The sequence below is a fragment of the Papaver somniferum genome, unplaced genomic scaffold, assembly GCF_003573695.1.
Source record: "Papaver somniferum cultivar HN1 unplaced genomic scaffold, ASM357369v1 unplaced-scaffold_32, whole genome shotgun sequence".
NCBI lineage: Eukaryota > Viridiplantae > Streptophyta > Magnoliopsida > Ranunculales > Papaveraceae > Papaver > Papaver somniferum.
In genome coordinates, this window is record NW_020643262.1 from 2835708 (window position 1) to 2857900 (window position 22193).

The following is a 22193-nucleotide window of genomic DNA, read 5'->3' on the forward strand; positions in this document are numbered from 1 at the left end:
AAATATAATTAACTTAAACCTTTTTCAGAGCTTTATAGAGTTTTTCAGAGATCTTTAGATTTTTCAAAGCTCTTTGGATATTTTAGGGCTTTTTAGAGTTTTCAGGTTTTTTTTATTGTTTTCAAGGCTTTTTAGAGAACATTCAAAGTTGATTTTCACTATTGTAGGGATTTGTTATTATCATTCTTTAACGAATCTCCTATCTTGTAGATCCCAATGCTCCGGAGTATAATTAAATTTAAGCTTTTCAAAGTTTCTTGGAGTCTTCTGAGCTTTTTAGAGTTTCCCAGAGCTCTTTCAGGGCTCTTTAGTGTTTTTAGGGTTTCTAGGAAACAATCAAAGATAATCTTCATTATTGTAGGGAATTTTGTTAGTATCATTCGTTATAAAGAATTAAGTAACTTTTAGTTGGCTTTAACGAGTCCCCTGGCTAGTATATACTAGTGCTACGAAATTTAATTAACTTAAAGCTTTTTCAGTGCTTCTCAAAGTTTTTCAGAGCTCTTTAGATTTTTATAAGCTCTTTAGATATTTTAGGGCTTTTTAGAGTTTTCAGTGTTTTTTTTTAGAGTTTTCTAGGCTTTTTAGAGAACATTCACAGTTGATCTTCACTATTGTAGGGATTTGTTATTATCATTCTTTAACGAATCTCCTAGCTTATAGATCCAAGTGCTATAGAGTCTATTTAAATTTAAGCTTTTAAAAGCTTTTTGGAGTCTTCCTGAGCTTGTTAGAGTTTCTCATAGCTCTTTCAGGGCTCTTTAGTGATTTTAGGGTTTTTATAAAAAATTCAAAGATAATCTTCATTATTGTAGGAAATTTTGTTAATATCATTCTTTATAAAGAACTAAGTTACTTTCTCTTGGCTTTAACGAATCCCATGGCTAGTAGATACTAGCGCTACGAAATATAATTAACTTAAAGTTTTATTAGAGCTTTTTAGAGTTTTTCAGAGCTCTTTAGATTTTTCGGAGCTCTTTAGATATTTTAGGGCTTTTTAGAGTTTTCAGGTTTTTTTTAGAGTTTTCAAGGCTTTTTAGAGAACATTCAAAGTTGATCTTAACTATCGTAGGGATTTGTTATTATCATTCTGTAACGAATCTCCTAGCTTGAAGATCCCAGTGTTACGGAGTATAATTAAATTTAGGCTTTTCAAAGCTTTTTGGAGTCTTCCTGAGCTTTTTAGGGTGTCTCAGAGCTCTTTCAGGGATCTTTAGTGTTTTTAGGAAACATTCAAAGATAATCTTCATTATTGTAGGGAATTTTGTTAGTATCATTCTTTATAAAGAATTAAGTTACTTTCAGTTGGCTTTAACGGATCCCCTGGCTAGTAGATACTAGCGCTACGAAATATAATTACGTTAAAGCTTTTTCAGAGCTTTTTAGAGTTTTTCAGAGCTCTTTAGAGTTTTCAGAGCTCTTTGGATATTTTAGGGCTTTTTAGAGTTTTCAAAGCTTTTTAGAGAACATTCAAAGTTGATCTTCACTATTGTAGGGATTTGTTATTATCATTCTTTAATGAATCTCCTATCTTGTAGATCCCAGTGCTCCGGAGTATAATTAAATTTAAGCTTTTCAAAGTTTTTTGGAGTCTTCCTGAGCTTTTTAGAGTTTCCCAGAACTCTTTCAGGGCTCTTTATTTTTTTTAGGGTTTCTAGGAAACATTCAAAGATAATCCTCATTATTGTAGGGAATTTTGTTAGTATCATTCTTTATAAAGAATTAATTTACTTTTAGTTAGCTTTAACGAGTCCCCTGGCTAGTAGATACTAGTGCTACGAAATATAAATAACTTAAAGCTTTTTCAGAGCTTTTCAGAGCTCTTTAGATTTTTATGAGCTCTTTAGATATTTTAGGGCTTTTAGAGTTTTCAGGGTTTTTTTTAGTGTTTTCAAGGCTTTTTAGAGAACATTCAAAGTTGATCTTCACTATTGTATGGATTTGTTATTATTATTCTTTAACGAATCTCCTAGCTTATAGATCCCAGTAGGCCTGTCAATGGAAGAATATCCGTCGGATATTCAGAAATCCGATATCCGACAGGTTAAGCACTATCGGATATTCGATATCCGATAATATCCTACAGGATATCAAAATCAGATATCGATTCCGATAGGCTAAGCTATCGGATATCGGATATTTATCCGATAATATCCGGGTTCTGAAAAAAATGTTAAAAAACCTTTAAAACATGTTCATAATTGAAATTTAAGTTCAATTTTTCAAACATTTCATATCGGATATCAGATATTTTTGTCGGATATCGGATATTAGGGTAAATCACAAATAAATCATAAATGTGGTTAGGGTAAGTCACAAATAAATCCATGTTCTATCGGATATAGGATATTAACCAAAAGGATAGAGCTTAATCCAAATCCGATAGGTTAAGGAAGAAACATCCGATAAATATCTGTATCTCATATCCGATAAAACGGATAAAATCCTATAGGATCCCGAATACTCGGAAACGGATTCCGGATATCGGACATATATTGACAGGCCTAGATCCCAGTGCTACAGAGTATAATTAAATTTAAGCTTTTAAAAGCTTTTTGGAGTCTTCCTGAGCTTGTTAGAGTTTCTCATAGCTCTTTCAGGGCTCTTTAGTGATTTTAGGGTTTTTAGGAAAAATTCAAAGATAATCTTCATTACTGTAGGAAATTTTGCTAGTATCATTCTTTATAAATAATTAAGTTACTTTCAGTTGGCTTTAACGAATCCCCTATCTAGTAGATACTAGCGCTACGAAATATAATTAACTTAAAGCACTTTAGATTTTCCGGAGCTCTTTAGATATTTAAGGGCTTTTTAGGGTTTTCAGGGTATTTTTAGAGTTTTCAAGGCTTTTTAGAGAACATTCAAACTTGATCTTCACTATTGTAGGGATTTGTTATTACCAATCTTTAACGAATCTCCTTGCTTGAAGATCCCAGTGTTACGGAGTATAATTAAATTTAAGCTTTGCAAAGTTTTTTGGAGTCTTCCTGAGCTTTTTAGAGTGTCTCAGAGCTCTTTAAGAGCTCTTTAGTGTTTTTAGGAAAATTTCAAAGATAATCTTCATTATTGTAGTGAATTTTGTTAGTATCATTCTTTATAAAGAATTAAGTTACTTTTAAATGGCTTTAACAAATCCCCTGGCTAGTAGATACTAGCGCTAAGAAATATAATTAACTTAAAGCTTTTTCAGAGCTTTTCAAAGTTTTTCAGAGCTCTTAAGATTTTTATGAGCTCTTTAGATATTTTAGGGATTTTTAGAGTTTTCAGGGTTTTTTAGAGTTTTCAAGGCTTTTTAGAGAACGTTCAAAGTTAATATTCACTATTGTAGGGATTTGTTATTATCATTCTTTAACGAATCTCCTAGCTTATAGATCCCAGTGCTACAAAGTATAATTAAATTTAAGTTTTTAAAAGCTTTTTGGAGTCTTCCTGAGCTTTTTAGAGTTTCTCATATCTCTTTCATGGCTCTTTAGTGATTTTAGGGTTTGTAGGAAAAAATTCGAAGATAATCTTCATTATTGTAAGAAATTTTGTTAGTATCATTGTTTATAAAGAATTAAGTTACTTTCAGTTGGCTTTAACGAATCCTCTGGCTAGTAGATATTAGCGCTACGAAATATAATTAACTTAAAGCTTTTTCAGATCTTTTCAGAGCTCTTTAGATTTTTCGGAGCTCTTCAGATATTTTAGGGCTTCTTAGAGTTTTCAGGTTTTTTTTAGAGTTTTCAAAGCTTTTTAGAGAGCATTCAAAGTTGATCTTCACTATTGTAGGGATTTGTTATTATCATTCTTTAACGAATCTCCTATCTTTTAGATCCTAGTGCTCCGGAGTATAATTAAATTTAAGGTTTTCAAAGTTTTTTGGAGTCTTCCTGAGCTTTTTAGAGTTTCCCAGAGCTCTTTCATAGATCTTTAGTGTTTTTAGGGTTTCTAGGAAACATTCAATGATAATATTCATTATTGTAGGGAATTCTGTTAGTATCATTCTTTATAAATAATGAAATTACTTTTAGTTTGGCTTTAACAAATCCCCTGGTTAGTAGATACTAATGCTGCGAAATATAATTAACTTAAATCTTTTTTTAGAGCTTTTCAAAGTTTTTCAGAGCTCTTTAGATTTTTATGAGCTCTTTAGATATTTTAGGGATTTTTAGAGTTTTCATGGTTTTTTTAGAATTTTCATGACTTATAAGAGAACATTCAAAGTTGATCTTCATTATTGTAGGGATTCGTTATTATCATTCTTTGACGAATCTTCTAGCTTATAGATCCCAGTGCTACATAGTATAATTAAATTTAAGCTTTTTGGAGTCTTCCTGAGCTTTTTAGAGTTTCTCATAGCTCTTTCATGGTTCTTAAGGGATTTTAGGAAACATTCTAAGATAATCTTCATCATTGTAGCGAATTTTGTTAGTATCATTCTTTATAAAGAATTAAGTTACTTTCAATTGCCTTTAACGGATCCCCTGGCTTGTAGATACTAGTGCTTCGAAATATAATTAACTTAAAGCTTTTCAGAGCTCTTTCGATTTTTATTAGCTCTTTAGATATTTTAGGGTTTTTTTTGAGTTTTCAGGGTTTTTTTAGAGTTTTCAAAGCTTTTTAGAGAACATTCAAAGTTGATCTTCATTATTGTAGGGATTTGTTATTATCATTCTTTAACGAATCTCCTAGCTTGTAGATCCCAGTGTTACAGAGTATAATTAAATTTAAGCTTTTCAAAGTTTTTTGGAGTCTTCCTGTGCTTTTTAGAGTTTCACAGAGCTCTTTCAGGGCTCTTTAGTGTTTTTGGGGTTTTTAGAAAACATTCAAAGATAATCTTTATTATTTTAGGGAATTTTTTTAGTATCATTCTTTATAAAGAATTAAGTTACTTTCAGTTGGCTTTAACGGATCCCCTGTCTAGTAGATGCTAGTACTACGAAATATAATTAACTTAAATCTTTTTAGAGTTTTCCAGAGATCTTTAGATTTTTCAGAGCTCTTTGGATATTTTAGGGCTTTTTAGAGTTTTCAGGGTTTTTTTATAGTTTTCAAGGATTTTTAGAGAACATTCAAAGTTGATCTTCACTATTGTAGGGATTTGTTATTATCATTCTTTAACGAATCTCCTACCTTATAGATCCCAGTGCTCCGGAGTATAATTAAATTTAAGCTTTTCAAAGTTTTTTGGAGTCTTCCTGAGCTTTTTAGAGTTTCCCAGAGCTCTTTCAGGTATCTTTAGTGTTTTTAGGGTTTCTTGGAAACATTCAATGATAATCTTCATTATTGTAGGGAATTCTGTTAGTATCATTCTTTATAAAGAATGAAGTTACTTTTAGTTGGCTTTAACGAATCCCATGGCTAGTAGATACCAATGCTACGAAATATAATTAACTTAAAGCTTTTTCAGAGCTTTTTCAAAGTTTTTCAGAGTTCTTTAGATTTTTATGAGCTCTTTAGATATTTTAGGGCTTTTTAGATTTTTCAGGATTTTTTTAGAGTTTTCAAGGATTTTTAGAGAACGTTCAAAGTTAATCTTCACTATTGTAGGGATTTGTTATTATTATTCTTTAATGAATCTCCTAGCTTGTAGATCCTAGTGTTACAGAGTATAATTAAATTTAAGCTTTTCAAAGCTTTTTGGAGTCTTCCTGAGCTTTTTAGAGTTTCTCAGAGCTCTTTCAGGGCTCTTTAGTGTTTTTAGGAAACATTCAAAGATAATCTCCATTATTGTAGGGAATTTTGTTAGTATCATTCTTTATAAAGAATTAAGTTACTTTCGGTTGGCTTTAACGCATCCCCTGGCTAGTAGATACTAGCGCTACGAAATATAATTACGTTAAAGCTTTTTCAGAGCTTTTTAGAGTTTTTTAGAGCTCTTTAGATTTTTCAGAGCTCTTTGGATATTTTAGGTCTTTTTAGAGTTGTCAGGGTTTTTTTAGAGTTTTCAAGGCTTTTTATAGGACATTCAAAGTTGATCTGGGGATTCGTTAAAGCCAACTGAAAGTAACTTAATTCTTTATAATGAATGATACTAACAAAATTCCCTACAATAATGAAGATTATGTTTGGATGTTTCCTAAAAACCCTAAAAACACCAAAGAGCCTTGAAAGACCCCTGAGAAACTCTAAAAAGCTCAGGAAGACCCCAAAAAGCTTTGAAAAGCTTAAATTTAATTACACTCCATAGACCTGGGATCTACAAGCTAGTAGATTCGTTAAATAATGATAATAACAAATCCCTACAATAGTGAAGATCAACTTTGAATGTTCTCTAAAAAGCCTTGGAAACTCTAAAAAGCTCTAAAATATCTAAAGAGCTCCGAAAAATCTAAAGAGCTCTGAAAAACTCTAAAAATCTCTGAAAAAGCTTTAAGTTAATTATATTTCGTAGCGCTAGTATCTACTAGCCAGGGGATTCGTTAAAGCCAACTGAAAGTAACTTAATTCTTTATAATGAATGATACTAACAAAATTCCCTACATTAATCAAGATTATATTTGGATGTTTCTTAAAAACCCTAAAAACACCAAAGAGCCCTGAAAGAGCTCTGAGAAACTCTGAAAAGCTCAGGAAGACTCCAAAAATATTTGAAAAGCTTAAATTTAATTATACTCCGTAACACTGGGATCTACAAGCTAGGAGATTCGTTAAAGAATGATAATAACAAATCCCTTCAATAGTGAAGATCAACTTTGAATGTTCTCTAAAAAGCCTTGAAAACTCTAAAAAAACCCTGAAAACTCTAAAAAGCTCTAAAATATCTAAAGAGCTCCGAAAAATCTAAAGAGCTCTAAAAACTCTAAAAAGCTCTGAAAAAGCTTTAAGTTAATTATATTTCGTAGAGCTAGTATCTACTAGCCAGGGGATTCGTTAAAGCCAGCTGAAAGTAACTTAATTCTTTATAAAGAATGATACTAACAAAATTTCCTACAATAATGAAGATTATCTTTGAATTTTCCTAAAATCACTAAGGGCCTTGAAAGAGCTATGAGAAACTAGAAAAATCTCAAGAAGACTTCCTACAATAATGAAGATTATCTTTAAATTTAATTATACTCCGTAGCACTGGGATCTACAAGCTAGGAGATTCAGTAAATAATGATAATAACAAATCCCTACAATACTGAAGATCAACTTTGAATGTTCTCTAAAAAGCCTTGAAAACCTTAAAAAAACCTTAAAACTCTAAAAAGCCCTAAAATATCTAAAGAGCTCCGAAAAATCTAAAGATCTCTGAAAAACTCTAAAAATCTCTGAAAAAGCTTTAAGTTAATTATATTTCGTAGTGCTAGTATCTACTATCCAGGGAATTCGTTAAAGCCAACTGAAAGTAACTTAATTCTTCATAATGAATGATACTAAGAAAATTTCCTACAAGAATGAAGATTATCTTTGAATATTCCTAAAAACCCTAAAATCACTAAAGAGCCTTGAAAGAGCTATGAGAAACTCTAAAAAGCTCAGGAAGACTCCAAAAAGCTTTGACTTAAATTTAATTATACTCCGTAGCACTGGGATCTACAAGCTAGGAGATTCGTTAGATAATGATAATAACAAATCCCAACAATAGTGAAGATCAACTTTGAATGTTCTCTAAAAACCCTTGAAAAAAACCCTGAAAACTCTAAAAAGCCCTAAAATATCTAAAGAACTCCGAAAAATCTAAAGATCTCTGAAAAACTCCAAAAAGCTCTGAAAAAGCTTTAAGTTAATTTTATTTCGTAGCGCTAGTATCTACTAGCCAGGGGATTCGTTAAAGCCAACCGAAAGTAACTTAATTCTTTATAAAGAATGATACTAACAAAATTTCCTACAATAATAAAGATTATCTTTGAAGTTTTCCTATAAACCCTAAAATCACTAAAGAGCCCTGAAAGAGCTATGAGAAACTCTAAAAAGCTCAGGAAGACTCTCAAAAGCTTTGAAAAGCTTAAATTTAATTATACAGCATAGTACTGGGATCTACAAGCTAGGAGATTCGTTAAATAATGATAATAACAAATCCCTACAATAGTGAAGATCAACTTTGAATATTCTATAAAAAGCCTTGAAAACTCTAAAAAAACCCTGAAAACTCTAAAAAGCCCTAAAATATCTAAAGAGCTCCGAAAAATCTAAAGAGCTCTAAAAAACTCTAAAAGTTCTGAAAAAGCTTTAAGTTAATTTTATTTCGTAGCGCTAGTATCTACTAGCCAGGGGATTCGTTAAAGCCAACTGAAAGTAAATTAATTCTTTATAAAGAATGATACTAACAAAATTTCCTACAATAATGAAGATTATCATTGAAGTTTTCCTAAAAACCCTAAAATTACTAAAGAGACCTGAAAGAGCTAGGAGAAACTCTAAAAAGCTCAGGAATACTCCAAAAAGCTTTGAAAAGCTTAAATTTAATTATTCTCCGTAGCACTGGGATCTACAAGCTAGGAGATTCGTTAGATAATGATAATAACAAATCCCTACAATAGTGAAGATCAACTTTGAATGTTCTCTAAAAAGCCTTGAAAACTCTAAAAAAAACTTGAAACCTCTAAAAAGCCCTAAAATATCTAAAGAACTCCGAAAAATCTAAAGAGCTCTGAAAAACTCTGAAAAGCTCGGAAAAAGCTTTAAGTTAATTTTATTTCGTAGCGCTAGTATCTACTGGCCAGAGGATTCGTTAAAGCCAACTGAAAGTAATTAGTTCTTTATAATGAATGATACTAACAAAATTCCTTACAATAATGAAGATTATGTTTGGATGTTTCCTAAAAACCCTAAAAACACCAAAGAGCCCTGAAAGAGCTCCGAGAAACTCTAAAAAGCTCAGGAAGACTCCAAAAAGCTTTGAAAAGCTTAAATTTAGTTATACTCCGTAACACTGGGATCTACAAGGTAGGAGATTCGTTAAAGAATGATAATAACAAATCCCTACAATAGTGAAGATCAACTTTGAATGTTCTCTAAAAAGCCTTGAAAACTCTAAAAATCCCTACAATATCTAAAGAGCTCCATAAAATCTAAAGAGCTCTGAAAAAATTTAAAAAGCTCTGAAAAAGCTTTAAGTTAATTATATTTCGTAGCACTAGTATCTACTAGCCATGGGAATCGTTAAAGCCAACTGAAAGTAACTTAATTCTTTATAAAGAATGATACTTACAAAATTTCCTACAATAATAAAGTTTATCTTTGAATGTTTCTTCAAAACACTACAGATCCCTGAAAGAGCTCTGAGAAACTCTAAAAAGCTCAGGAAGACTCTAAAAAGCTTTGAAAAGCTTAAATTTAGTTATAATCCGTAACACTGGTATCTACAAGCTAGGAGATTCGTTAAAGAATGATAATAACAAATCCCTACAATAGTGAAGATCAACTTTGAATGTTCTCTAAAAAGCCTTGAAAACTCTAAAAAAACCCTGAAAACTCTAAAAAGCCGTAAAATATCCAAAGACCTTATAAAAATATAAAGAGCTCTGAAAAAGCTTTAAGTTAATTATATCTCGTAGCACTAGTATCTACTAGCCAAGGGATTCGTTAAGGCCAACTGAAAGTAAATTAATTCTTTATAAAGAATGATACTAACAAAATTTCCTACAATAATGAAGATTATCTTTGAAGTTTTCCTAAAAACCCTAAAATTACTAAAGAGACCTGAAAGAGCTATGAGAAACTCTAAAAAGCTCAGGAAGACTCCAAAAAGCTTTTAAAAGCTTAAATTTAATTATACTCCGTAGTACCGGGATCTACAAGCTAGGAGATTCGTTAAATAATGATAATGACAAATCCCTACAATAGTGAAGATCAACTTTTAATGTTCTCTAAAAAGCCTTGAAAACTTTAAAAAACCCCGAAAACTCTAAAAAGCTATGAAAAAGCTTCAAGTTAATTATATTTCGTAGCGCTAGTATCTACTAGCCAGGGGATTCGTTATAGCCAACTGAAAGTAAATTAATTCTTTATAAAGAATGGTATTAACAAAACTTCCTACAATAATGAAGGTTATTTTTGAATTTTTCCTAAAAACCCTAAAATCACTAAAGAGCCCTGAAAGAACTATGAGAAACTCTAAAAAGCTCAGGAAGACTCCAAAAAGCTTTGAAAAGCTTAAATTTAATTATTCTCCGTAGCACTGGGATCTACAATCTAGGAGATTTGTTAGATAATGATAATAACAAATCCCTACAATAGTGAAGATCAACTTTGAATGTTCTCTAAAAAGCCTTGAAAACTCTAAAAAAACCTTGAAAACTCTAAAAAGCCTTAAAATATCTAGAGAACTCCGAAAAATATAAAGAGATGTGTAAAACTCTGAAAAAGCTTTAAGTTAATTTTATTTCGTAGCGCTAGTATCTACTGGCCAGAGGATTCGTTACAGCCAACTGAAAGTAACTTAGTTCTTTATAATGAATGATACTAAAAAATTCCTTACAATAATGAAGATTATGTTTGGATGTTTCCTAAAAACCCTAAAAACACCAAAGAGCCCTTAAAGAGCTCCGAGAAACTCTAAAAAGCTCAGGAAGACTCCAAAAAGCTTTGAAAAGCTTAAATTTAGTTATACTCAGTAACACTGGGATCTACAAGGTAGGAGATTCGTTAAAGAATGATAATAACAAATCCCTACAATAGTGAAGATCAACTTTGAATGTTCTTTAAAAAGCCTTGAAAACTCTAAAAAAACCCTGAAAACTCTAAAAAGCCCCAAAATATCCAAAGAGCTCATAACAATATAAAGAGCTCTGAAAAACTTTAAAAAGCTCTGAAAAAGCTTTAAGTTAATTATATCTCGTAGCACTAGTATCTACTAGCCATGGTATTCGTTAAAGCCAACTGAAAGTAAATTAATTCTTTATAAAGAATGATACTAACAAAATTTCCTACAATAATGAAGATTATCTTTGAAGTTTTCCTAAAAACCTTAAAATTACTAAAGAGACCTGAAAGAGCTATGAGAAACTCTAAAAAGCTCAGGAAGACTCCAAAAAACTTTGAAAAGCTTAAATTTAATTATACTCCGTAGTACTGGGATCTACAAGCTAGGAGATTCGTTAAATAATGATAATAACAAATCCCTACAATAATGAAGATCAACTTTTAATGTTCTCTAAAAAGCCTTGAAAACTCTAAAAATCCCCCGAAAACTCTAAAAATCTCTGAAAAAGCTTTAAGTTAATTTTATTTCATAGCGCTAGTATCTACTAGCCAGGGGATTCGTTAAAGCCAACTGAAAGTAAATTAATTCTTTATAAAGAATGGTATTAACAAAACTTCCTACTATTATGAAGATTATCTTTGAATTTTTCCTAAAAACCCTAAAATCACTAAAAAGCTCTGAAAGAACTATGAGAAACTCTAAAAAGCTCAGGAAGACTCCAAAAAGCTTTGAAGCTTAAATTTAATTATTCTCCATAGCACTGGGATCTACAATCTAGGAGATTCGTTAGATAATGATAATAACAAATCCCTACAATAGTGAAGATCAACTTTGAATGTTCTCTAAAAAGCCTTGAAAACTCTAAAAAAACCTTGAAAACTCTAAAAAGCCTTAAAATATCTAAAGAACTCCGAAAAATCTAAAGAGCTCTGAAAAACTCTAAAAAGCTCCGAAAAAGCTTTAAGTTAATTTTATTTCGTAGCGCTAGTATCTACTGGCCAGAGGATTCGTTAAAGCCAACTGAAAGTAACTTAGTTCTTTATAATGAATGATACTAAAAAATTCCTTACAATAATGAAGATTATGTTTGGATGTTTCCTAAAAACCCTAAAAACACCAAAGAGCTCCGAGAAACTCTAAAAAGCTCAGGAAGACTCCAAAAAGCTTTGAAAAGCTTAAATTTAGTTATACTCCGTAACACTGGGATCTACAAGGTAGGAGATTCGTTAAAGAATGATAATAACAAATCCCTACAATAGTGAAGATCAACTTTGAATGTTCTCTAAAAAGCCTTGAAAACTCTAAAAAAACCCTGAAAACTCTAAAAATCCCTAAAATATCTAAAGAGCTCCGAAAAATCTAAAGAGCTTTGAAAACCTCTAAAAAGCCTGAAAAAGCTTTAAGTTAATTTTATTTCGTAGCGCTAGTATCTACTAGCCAGGGGATTCGTTAAAGCCAACTGAAAGTAACTTAATTCTTTATAAAGAATGATACTAACAAAATTTCCCATAATAATGAAGATCATCTTTGAATTTTTCCTAAAAACCCTAAAATCACTAAAGATCCCTGAAAGAGCTTTGAGAAACGCTATAAAGCTTAGGAAGACTTTTTTTTTTTTTTTGCTAGGTCAAAATGGTTTATTAAAGCAAAAAAACGTAAGTACAAGAATTACAAAGTGGAAGGCTCAAGGCCTCCCCACCCCCATAAACCAAAGGGGAGAAAAAATAACATCAAAAAATTACTAAAAACTCATAAAATAAGCTCCTAAACTCAAATAACTAACAAAAAAAAAAGAAAAATAGGAATTTAACATCGTTTACGCCCCTTTCCCACCCTAAAATTCTTCTTCTTAGGTTGGAGACCAGCAAGGATTTCCTCCAAAACATCAGGGTCTCCATAAAAGTCATTATATTCATCATCACAAGTATCATCATATTCATCTTCATCCGAAGCATAATTACCACCAGGAACAAGCTTAATAGGAGTTTGAGGTTTTTTCTCTCTTTTTTCTTTTTCCGTCCTTTGTTGCCTTAGAGCTTCTAATCTATCAAGAAAAGTTTTCTTCTTTTCTGCATCCACAGTTTCAATTGAGCTCTCAACTAAATCCTTAGCCTTTGAAACATTGATATTCTTGTTTTCATTGTGATCACTAATCGTACCCCATTCAGAAGAATTTTTAACTTCAGCTGCCATATTAGCAGCAAGCAATTACGCCTCTTCCTCATCTAAATCTTCAACAATCCTTTGCTGAACTTCCTCCAAAATAGCACCCTCAACATCATCTCTAAAGCCCAATTCTGAACTTAACACTTCATATGTATTTTTCCTAACTTTTTCAGAAGATTCAAGCAAAGCATCAGTTAGAGGCGTGAAAGAAAACTTTGTACCTTTTACAGGCGTCCAATTCTCATTAGAAGCTTTAGTAAACGTATTAGGGACTGATTTTTTTTCCAAATCAGACTTGTAAACGGACTTCTTGTTGGTCACGGACTCAGAGTTTTGCAAAGCCACGGTCTTGTCTACCAAATCATCCCCAAGCGTATATTCCAAATTAGACGTTTCAGAGTTTTGCTTGGACTTGGTTTCAAAATTCTGGTTTTGCACGGACTTGCCTCCACAAACGTTTGTTGTACCAATCTTGTTCCCGGACATACCAGCTTCAACAGGCTTAGTCACAGCTCCTTTACGTGCAACAATAGCTTCACTAGATGCAATTGCGCTTTTACACTTGATTAACCTGAATTAAGCCTCACGGAATTCATTTGAAGAAATAGCAAGCTCGTTCTCCAACTTTTCATTGCTAGATTGAACTGTAGCCTCAATTCTGTTATCATTAGTAACTCCAATAGTACTTGAATCTGAAGCACAAAGTATAGTTTCCTGATTTGCATGAGCTGCATGGGCTATTGCAGCCTTGTTCTTCTCAAAATCTTGTTCAATTTGTTTAGTATTACCATCCACGCCCACACTAACTCCAAAAATCTTTGAAAAGTTTAAATTTAATTATACTCTGTAGCACTGGGATCTATAAGCTTGGAGATTCGTTAAATAATGATAATAACAAATCCCTACAATAGTGAAGATCAACTTTGAATGTACTCTAAAAAGCCTTTAAAATTCTAAAAAAAACCTGAAAACTCTAGAAAACCCTTAAATATCTAAAGAAGTCATAAAAATCTAAAGAGCTCTGAAAAACTTTAAAAAGCTCTGAAAAAGCTTTAAGTTAATTATATTTAGTAGCACTAGTATCTACTAGCCATGGGATTCGTTAAAGCCAACTGAAAGTAACTTAATTCTTTATGAAGAATGATACTAACAAAATTCCCTACAATAATAAAGATTATCTTTGAATGTTTCCTCAAAACACTATAGAGCCCTGAAAGAGCTCTGAGAAACTCTAAAAAGCTCACGAAGACTCTAAAAAGCTTTGAAAAGCTTAAATTTAATTATACTGGTATCTACAAGCTAGGAGATTCGTTAAAGAATGATAATAACAAATCCCTACAATAGTGAAGATCAACTTTGAACATTCTCAAAAAAGCCTTGAAAACTCCAAAAAAACCCTGAAAACTCTAAAAAGCCCAAAAATATCCAAAGAGCTCATAAAAATATAAAGAGCTCTGAAAAACTTTAAAAAGCTCTGAAAAAGCTTTAAGTTAATTATATCTCGTAGCACTAGTATCTACTAGCCAGGGGATTCGTTAAAGCCAACTGAAAGTAAATTAATTCTTTATAAAGAATGATACTAACAAAATTTCCTACAATAATGAAGATTATCTTTGAAGTTTTCCTAAAAACCCTAAAATTACTAAAGAGACCTGAAAGAGCTATGAGAAACTCTAAAAAGCTCAGGAAGACTCCAAAAAGCTTTGAAAAGCTTAAATTTAATTATACTCTGTAGTACTGGGATCTACAAGCTAGGAGATTCGTTAAATAATTTTAATAACAAATCCCTACAATAGTGAAGGTCAACTTTTAATGTTCTCTAACAAGCCTTGAAAACTCTAAAAAACCCCGAAAACTCTAAAAATCTCTGAAAAAGCTTTAAGTTAATTTTATTTCGTGGCGCTAGTATCTACTAGCCAGGGGATTCGTTGAAGCCGACTGAAAGTAAATTAATTCTATATAAAGAATGGTATTAAGAAAACTTCCTACAATAATGAAGATTATCTTTGAATTTTTCCTAAAAACCCTAAAACAATAAAGAGCTCTGAAAGAGCTATGAGAAACTCTAAAAAGCTCAGGAAGACTCCAAATTTTTTTGAAAAGCTTAAATTTAATTATTCTCCGTAGCACTGGGATCTACAAGCTAGGATATTCGTTAAAGAATGATAATAACAAATCCCTACAATGGTGAAGATCAACTTTGAATGTTCTCTAAAAAGCCTTGAAAACTCTAAAAAAGCCCTGAAAACTCTAAAAATCCCTAAAATATCCAAAGAGCTCATAAAAATATAAAGAGCTCTGAAAAACTTTAAAAAGCTCTAGAAAAGCTTTAAGTTAATTATATCTCGTAGCACTAGTATCTACTAGCCAGGGGATTCGTTAAAGCCAACTGAAAGTAAATTAATTCTTTATAAAGAATGATACTAACAAAATTTCCTACAATAATGAAGATTATCTTTGAAGTTTTCCTAAAAACCCTAAAATTACGAAAGAGCCCTGAAAGAGGTATGAGAAACTCTAAAAAGCTCAGGAAGACTCCAAAAATCTTTGAAAAGCTTAAATTTAATTATTCTCCGTAGCCTTGGGATCTACAAGCTAGGAGATTCGTTAGATAATGATAATAACAAATCCCTACAATAGTGAAGACCAACCTTGAATGTTCTCTAAAAAGCCTTGAAAACTCTAAAAAACCTTGAAAACTCTAAAAAGCCTTAAAATATCTAAAGAACTCCAAAAAATCTAAAGAGCTCTGAAAAACTCTAAAAAGCTCTGAAAAAGCTTTAAGTTAATTTTATTTCGTAGCGCTAGTATCTACTGGCCAGAGGATTCGTTAAAGCCAACTGAAAGTAATTAGTTCTTTATAATGAATGATACTTACAAAATTCCTTACAATAATGAAGATTATGTTTGGATGTTTCCTAAAAACCCTAAAAACACCAAAGAGCCCTGAAAGAGCTCCGAGAAACTCTAAAAAGCTCAGGAAGACTCCAAAAAGCTTTGAAAAGCTTAAATTTAGTTATACTCCGTAACATTGGGATCTACAAGGTAGGAGATTCGTTATAGAATGATAATAACAAATCCCTACAATAGTGAAGATCAACTTTGAATGTTCTCTAAAAAGTCTTGAAAACTCTAAAAAAACCCTGAAAACTCTAAAAATCCCTAAAATATCTAAAGAGCTCCGAAAATTCTAAAGAGCTCTGAAAACCTCTAAAAAGCTCTGAAAAAGCTTTAAGTTAATTTAATTTCTTAGCGCTAGTATCTACTAGCCAGGGGATTCGTTAAAGCCAATTGAAAGTAACTTAATTCTTTATAAAGAATGATACTAACAAAATTTCCTACAATAATGAAGATTATCTTTGAATTTTTCCTAAAAACCCTAAAATTACTAAAGAGCTCTGAAAGACCTATGAGAAACTCTATAGAGCTTAGGAAGACTCCAAAAAGCTTTGAAAAGCTGAAATTTAATTATACTCTGTAGCACTGGGATCTATAAGCTAGGAGATTCGTTAAATAATGATAATAACAAATCCCTAACAATAGTGAAGATCAACTTTGAATGTACTCTAAAAATCCTTTAAAATTCTAAAAAACCTTGAAAACTCTAGAAAACCCTTAAATATCTAAAGAACTCATAAATATCTAAAGAGCTCTGAAAAACTTTAAAAAGATCTGAAAAAGCTTTAAGTTAATTATATTTCGTAGCACTAGTATCTACTAGCCATGGGATTCGTTAAAGCCAACTGAAAGTAAATTAATTCTTTATAAAGAATGATACTAACAAAATTTCCTACAATAATGAAGATTATCTTTGAAGTTTTCCTAAAAACCCTAAAATTACTAAAGAGCCCTGAAAGAGCTATGAGAAATTCTAAAAAGCTCAGGAAGACTCCAAAAAGCTTTGAAAAGCTTAAATTTAATTATACTTTGTAGCACTGGGATCTATAAGCTAGGAGATTCGTTAAATAATGATAATAACAAATCCCTACAATAGTGAAGATCAACTTTGAATGTACTCTAAAAAGCCTTTAAAATTCTAAAAAAACCCTGAAAACTCTAGAAAACCCTTAAATATCTAAAGAACTCATAAAAATATAAAGAGCTCTGAAAAAATTTAAAAAGCTCTGAAAAAGCTTTAAGTTGATTATATTTCGTAGCACTAGTATCTACTAGCCATGGGATTCGTTAAAGCCAACTGAAAGTAACTTAATTCTTTATAAAGAATGATACTAACTAAATTCCCTATAATAATAAAGATTATCTTTGAATGTTTCCTCAAAACACTATAGAGCCCTGAAAGAGCTCTCAGAAACTCTAAAAAGCTAAGGAAGACTCTAAAAAGCTTAAATTTTATACTCCGTAACACTGGTATCTACAAGCTAGGAGACTCGTTAAAGAATGACAATAACAAATCCCTACAATAGTGAAGATCAACTTTGAATGTTCTCTAAAAAGCCTTGAAAACTCTAAAAAAACCCTGAAAACTCTAAAAATCCCTAAAATATCTAAAGAGCTCTGAAAACCTCTAAAAAACTCTGAAAAAGCTTTAAGTTAATTTTATTTCGTAGCGCTAGTATCTACTAGCCAGGGGATTCGTTAAAGCCAATTGAAAGTAACTTAATTCTTTATAAAGAATGATACTAACAAAATTTCCTACAATAATGAAGATTATCTTTGAATTTTTCCTAAAAACCCTAAAATTACTAAAGAGCTCTGAAAGACCTATGAGAAACTCTATAGAGCTTAGGAAGACTCCAAAAATCTTTGAAAAGATGAAATTTAATTATACTCTGTAGCACTGGGATCTATAAGCTAGGAGATTCGTTAAATAATGATAATAACAAATCCCTAACAATAGTGAAGATCAACTTTGAATGTACTCTAAAAAGCCTTTAAAATTCTAAAAAACCTTGAAAACTCTAGAAAACCCTTAAATATCTAAAGAACTCATAAATATCTAAAGAGCTCTGAAAAACTTTAAAAAGCTCTGAAAAAGCTTTAAGTTAATTATAATTCGTAGCACTAGTATCTACTAGCCATGGGATTCGTTAAAGCCAACTGAAAGTAAATTAATTCTTTATAAAGAATGATACTAACAAAATTTCCTACAATAATGAAGATTATCTTTGAAGTTTTCCTAAAAACCCTAAAATTACTAAAGAGCCCTGAAAGAGCTATGGGAAATTCTAAAAAGCTCAGGAAGACTCCAAAAAACTTTGAAAAGCTTAAATTTAATTATACTTTGTAGCACTGGGATCTATAAGCTAGGAGATTCGTTAAATAATGATAATAACAAATCCCTACAATAGTGAAGATCAACTTTGAATGTACTCTAAAAAGCCTTTAAAATTCTAAAAAAACCCTGAAAACTCTAGAAAACCCTTAAATATCTAAAGAACTCATAAAAATATAAAGAGCTCTGAATAACTTTAAAAATCTCTGAAAAAGATTTAAGTTAATTATATTTCGTAGCACTAGTATCTACTAGCCATGGGATTCGTTAAAGCCAACTGAAAGTAACTTAATTCTTTATAAAGAATGATACTAACAAAATTCCCTACAATAATAAAGATTATCTTTGAATGTTTCCTCAAAACACTATAGAGCCCTGAAAGAGCTCTCAGAAACTCTAAAAAGCTCATGAAGACTCTAAAAAGATTTGAAAAGCTTAAATTTAATTATACTCCGTAACACTGGTATCTACAATCTAGGAGATTCGTTAAAGAATGATAATAACAAATCCCTACAATAGTAAAGATCAACTTTGAATGTTCTCTAAAATATCCCCGAAAACTCTAAAAAGCCCTAAAATATCTAAAGAGCTCCGAAAAATCTAAAGAGCTCTGAAAAATTCTAAAAAGCTCAGAAAAAGCTTTAAGTTAATTATATTTCGTAGCGCTAGTATCTACTGGCCATGGGATTCGTTAAAGCCAACTGAAAGTAACTTAATTCTTTATAAAGAATATTACGAACAAAATTTCTACAATAATGAAGATTATATTTGAATTTTTCCTAAAAACCCTAAAATCACTAAAGAGCCCTGAAAGAGCAATGAGAAACTCTAACAAGCTCAAGAAGACTCCAAAAAGCTTTCAAAGCTTAAATTTAATTATACTCTGTAGCACTGGGATCTATAAGCTAGGAGATTCGTTAAAGAATGATAATAATAAATCCCTACAATAGTGAAGATCAACTTTGAATGTTCTCTAAAAAGCCTTGAAAAATGTAAAGAAACCCTGAAAACTCTAAAAAACACTAAAATATCTAAAAGCTCATAAAAATCTAAAGAGCTCTGAAAACATCTCAAAAGCTCTGAAAAACTTTAAGTTAATTATATCTCGTAGCACTAGTAACTACTAGCCAGGGGATTCGTTAAAGCCAACTGAAAGTAACTTAATTCTTTATAAAGAATGATACTAACAAAATTCTCTACAATAATGAAAATTATCTTTTAATGTTTCCTAAAAACCCTAAAAACACTAAAGAGCCGTGAAAGAGCTCTGAGAAAATCTAAAAGCTCAAGAAGAATCCAAAAAGCTTTGAAAAGCTTAAATTTAATTATACTCCATAGTACTGGGATCTACAAGATAGGAGATTCGATAAAGAATGATAATAACAAATCTCTACAATAGTGAACATCAACTTTGAATGTTCTCTAAAAAGCCTTGAAATCTTTATAAAACCCTGAAAACTCTAAAAAGACCTAAAATATCTTAAGAGCTCTTAAAAACTCTAATAAAACTCTGAAAAATCTTTAAGTTAATTATATTTCTTATCAGAAGTATCTACTATCCAGGGGATTCGTTAAAGCCAACTGAAAGTAACTTAATTCTTTATAAAGAATGATACTAAAAAAATTTCCCTACATAAATGAAGATTATCTTTGGATGTATCCTAAAAACCTAAAAGCATTAAAGAGCCCTGAAAGAGGTCTGAGAAACTCTAAAAATATCAGGAAGACTCCAAAAAGCATTGAAAAGCTTAAATAAAATAATACTCTGCAGCACTGGGATCTACAAGTTAGGAGATTCGTTAAAGAATGATAATAACAAATCCGTGAAGATCAACTTTGAATGTTCTCTAAAAAGGTTTTTTTTCTTTTCTGCGAGGTCAAATCTAAAAAGCCCTAAAATATCTAAAGAGCTCTGAAAAATTTAAAGAGCTCTGAAAAACTCTAAAAAGCTCTCAAAAAGCTTTAAGTTAATTATATTTCGTAGCACTAGTATCTACTAGCCAGGGGATTCGTTAAAGCCAACTGAAAGTATATTAATTCTTTATAAAGAATGATACTAAAAAAATTCCCTACAATAATGAAGATTATCTTTGAATGTTTCCTAGAAACCCTAAAAACCCTAAAGAGCCTGAAAGAGCTCTAGGAAACTCTAAAAAGCTCAGGAAGACTCCAAAAAGCTTTTAAAAGCTTAAATTTAATTATACTCCGTAGCAGTGGGATCTACAAGATAGGAGATTCGTTAAAAAATGATAATAACAAATCCCTACAATAGTGAAGATCAACTTTAAATGTTCTCTAAAAAGCCTTGAAAACTCTAAAAAAACCCTGAAAACTCAAAGCCCTAAAATATCCAAAGAGCTCTGAAAAACCTAAAGAGCTCTGAAAAACTCTAAAAAGCTCTGAAAAAGCTTTAAGTTAATTATATTTCGTAGCACTAGTATCTACTAGCCAGGGGATCCATTAAAGCCAGTTGAAAGTAACTTAATTCTTTATAAAGAATGATACTAACAAAATTCCCTACAATAATGAAGATTATATTTGGATGTTTCCTAAAAACCCTAAAAACACTAAAGAGCCCTCAAAGAGCTCCGAGAAACTCTAAAAAGCTCAGGAAGTCTCCAAAAAGCTCAGAAAAGCTTAAATTTAATAAAACTCCGTAGCATTGGGATCTAAAAGAAAGGAGATTCGTTGAAGAATGATGATAACAAATCCGTGAAGATCAACTTTGAATGTTCTCTAAAAATCATTGAAAACTCTAAAAAACCCTGAAAACTCTAAAAAGCTTTTTTTTTTTCCTGCTAGGTCAAATCTAAAAAGCGCTAACATATCTAAAGAGCTCTGAAAAATCTAAAGAGCTCTAAAAAACTCTAAAAAGCTCTGAAAAAGTTTTAAGTTAATTATATTTCGCGGCACTAGTATCTACTAGCCAAGGGATTCGTTAAAGCCAATTGAAAATAACTTAATTCTTTATAAATAATGATACTAACAAAATTCTCTTCAATAATGAAGATTATCTTTGAATGTTTCCTAAAAACCCTAAAAACAGTAAAGAGCCCTGAGAAACTCGAAAAAGCTCAGGAAGACTCCAAAAAAGCTCAGAAAAGGTTAAATATAATAATACTCCGTAGCACTGGGATCTACAAGATAGGAGATTCTTTAAAGAATGATAATAACAAATCCCTAAAATAGTGAAGATCAACTTTGAATGTTCTCTAATAAGCCTTGAAAACTCTAAAAAACCCTGAAAACTTTAAAAATCCCTTAAATATCTAAAGAGCTCTGAAAAATCTAAAGAGCTCTGAAAAACTCTAAAAATCCTGAAAAAGCTTTAAGTTATCATTCTTTAATGAATCTCCTAGCTTGTAGATCCCAGTGCTACGGAATATAATTAAATTTAAGCGTTTCAAAGCTTTTTGCAGTCTTCCTGAGCTTTTTAGAATTTCTCAGAGCTCTTTCAGGGCTCTTTAGTGTTTTTAGGGTTTTTAGGAAACATTCAAAGATAATCTTCATTATTGTAGGGAATTTTTTTTAGTATCATTCTTTATAAAGAATTAAGTTACTTTCAGCTGGCTTTAACGTATCCCCTGGCTAGCAGATACTAGCGCTACGAAATATAATTAACACAAATATTTTTCAGAGATCTTTAGATTTTTCGGAGCTCTTTAGATATTTTAGGGCTTTTTAGAGTTTTCAGGGATTTTTAGAGTTTTCAAGGCTTTTTAGAGAACACTCAACGCTGAACTTCACTATTGTGGGGATTTGTTATTATCATTCTTTAACGAATCTCCTACCTTGTAGATCCCAGTGCTACGGAGTATAATTAAATTTAAGCTTTTCAAAGCTTTTTGGAGTCTTCCTGAGCTTTTTAGAGTTTCACATAGTTCTTTCAGGGATCTTTAGTGATTTTAGAGTTTCTAGGAAACATTCAAAGATAATATTCATTATTGTAGGGAATTTTGTTATTATAATTCTTTATAAAGAATTAAGTTACGTTTAGTTGGCTTTAACGGATCCCCTGGCTAGTAAATACTAGTGCTACGAAATATAATTAACTTAAAGCTTTTTCAGAGCTTTTTAGAGTTTTTCAGAGCTCTTTAGATTTTTCAGAGCTCTTTAGATATTTTAGGGCTTTTTAGAGATTCAGTTTTATTTTCGAGTTTTCAAGGCTTTTTAGAGAAC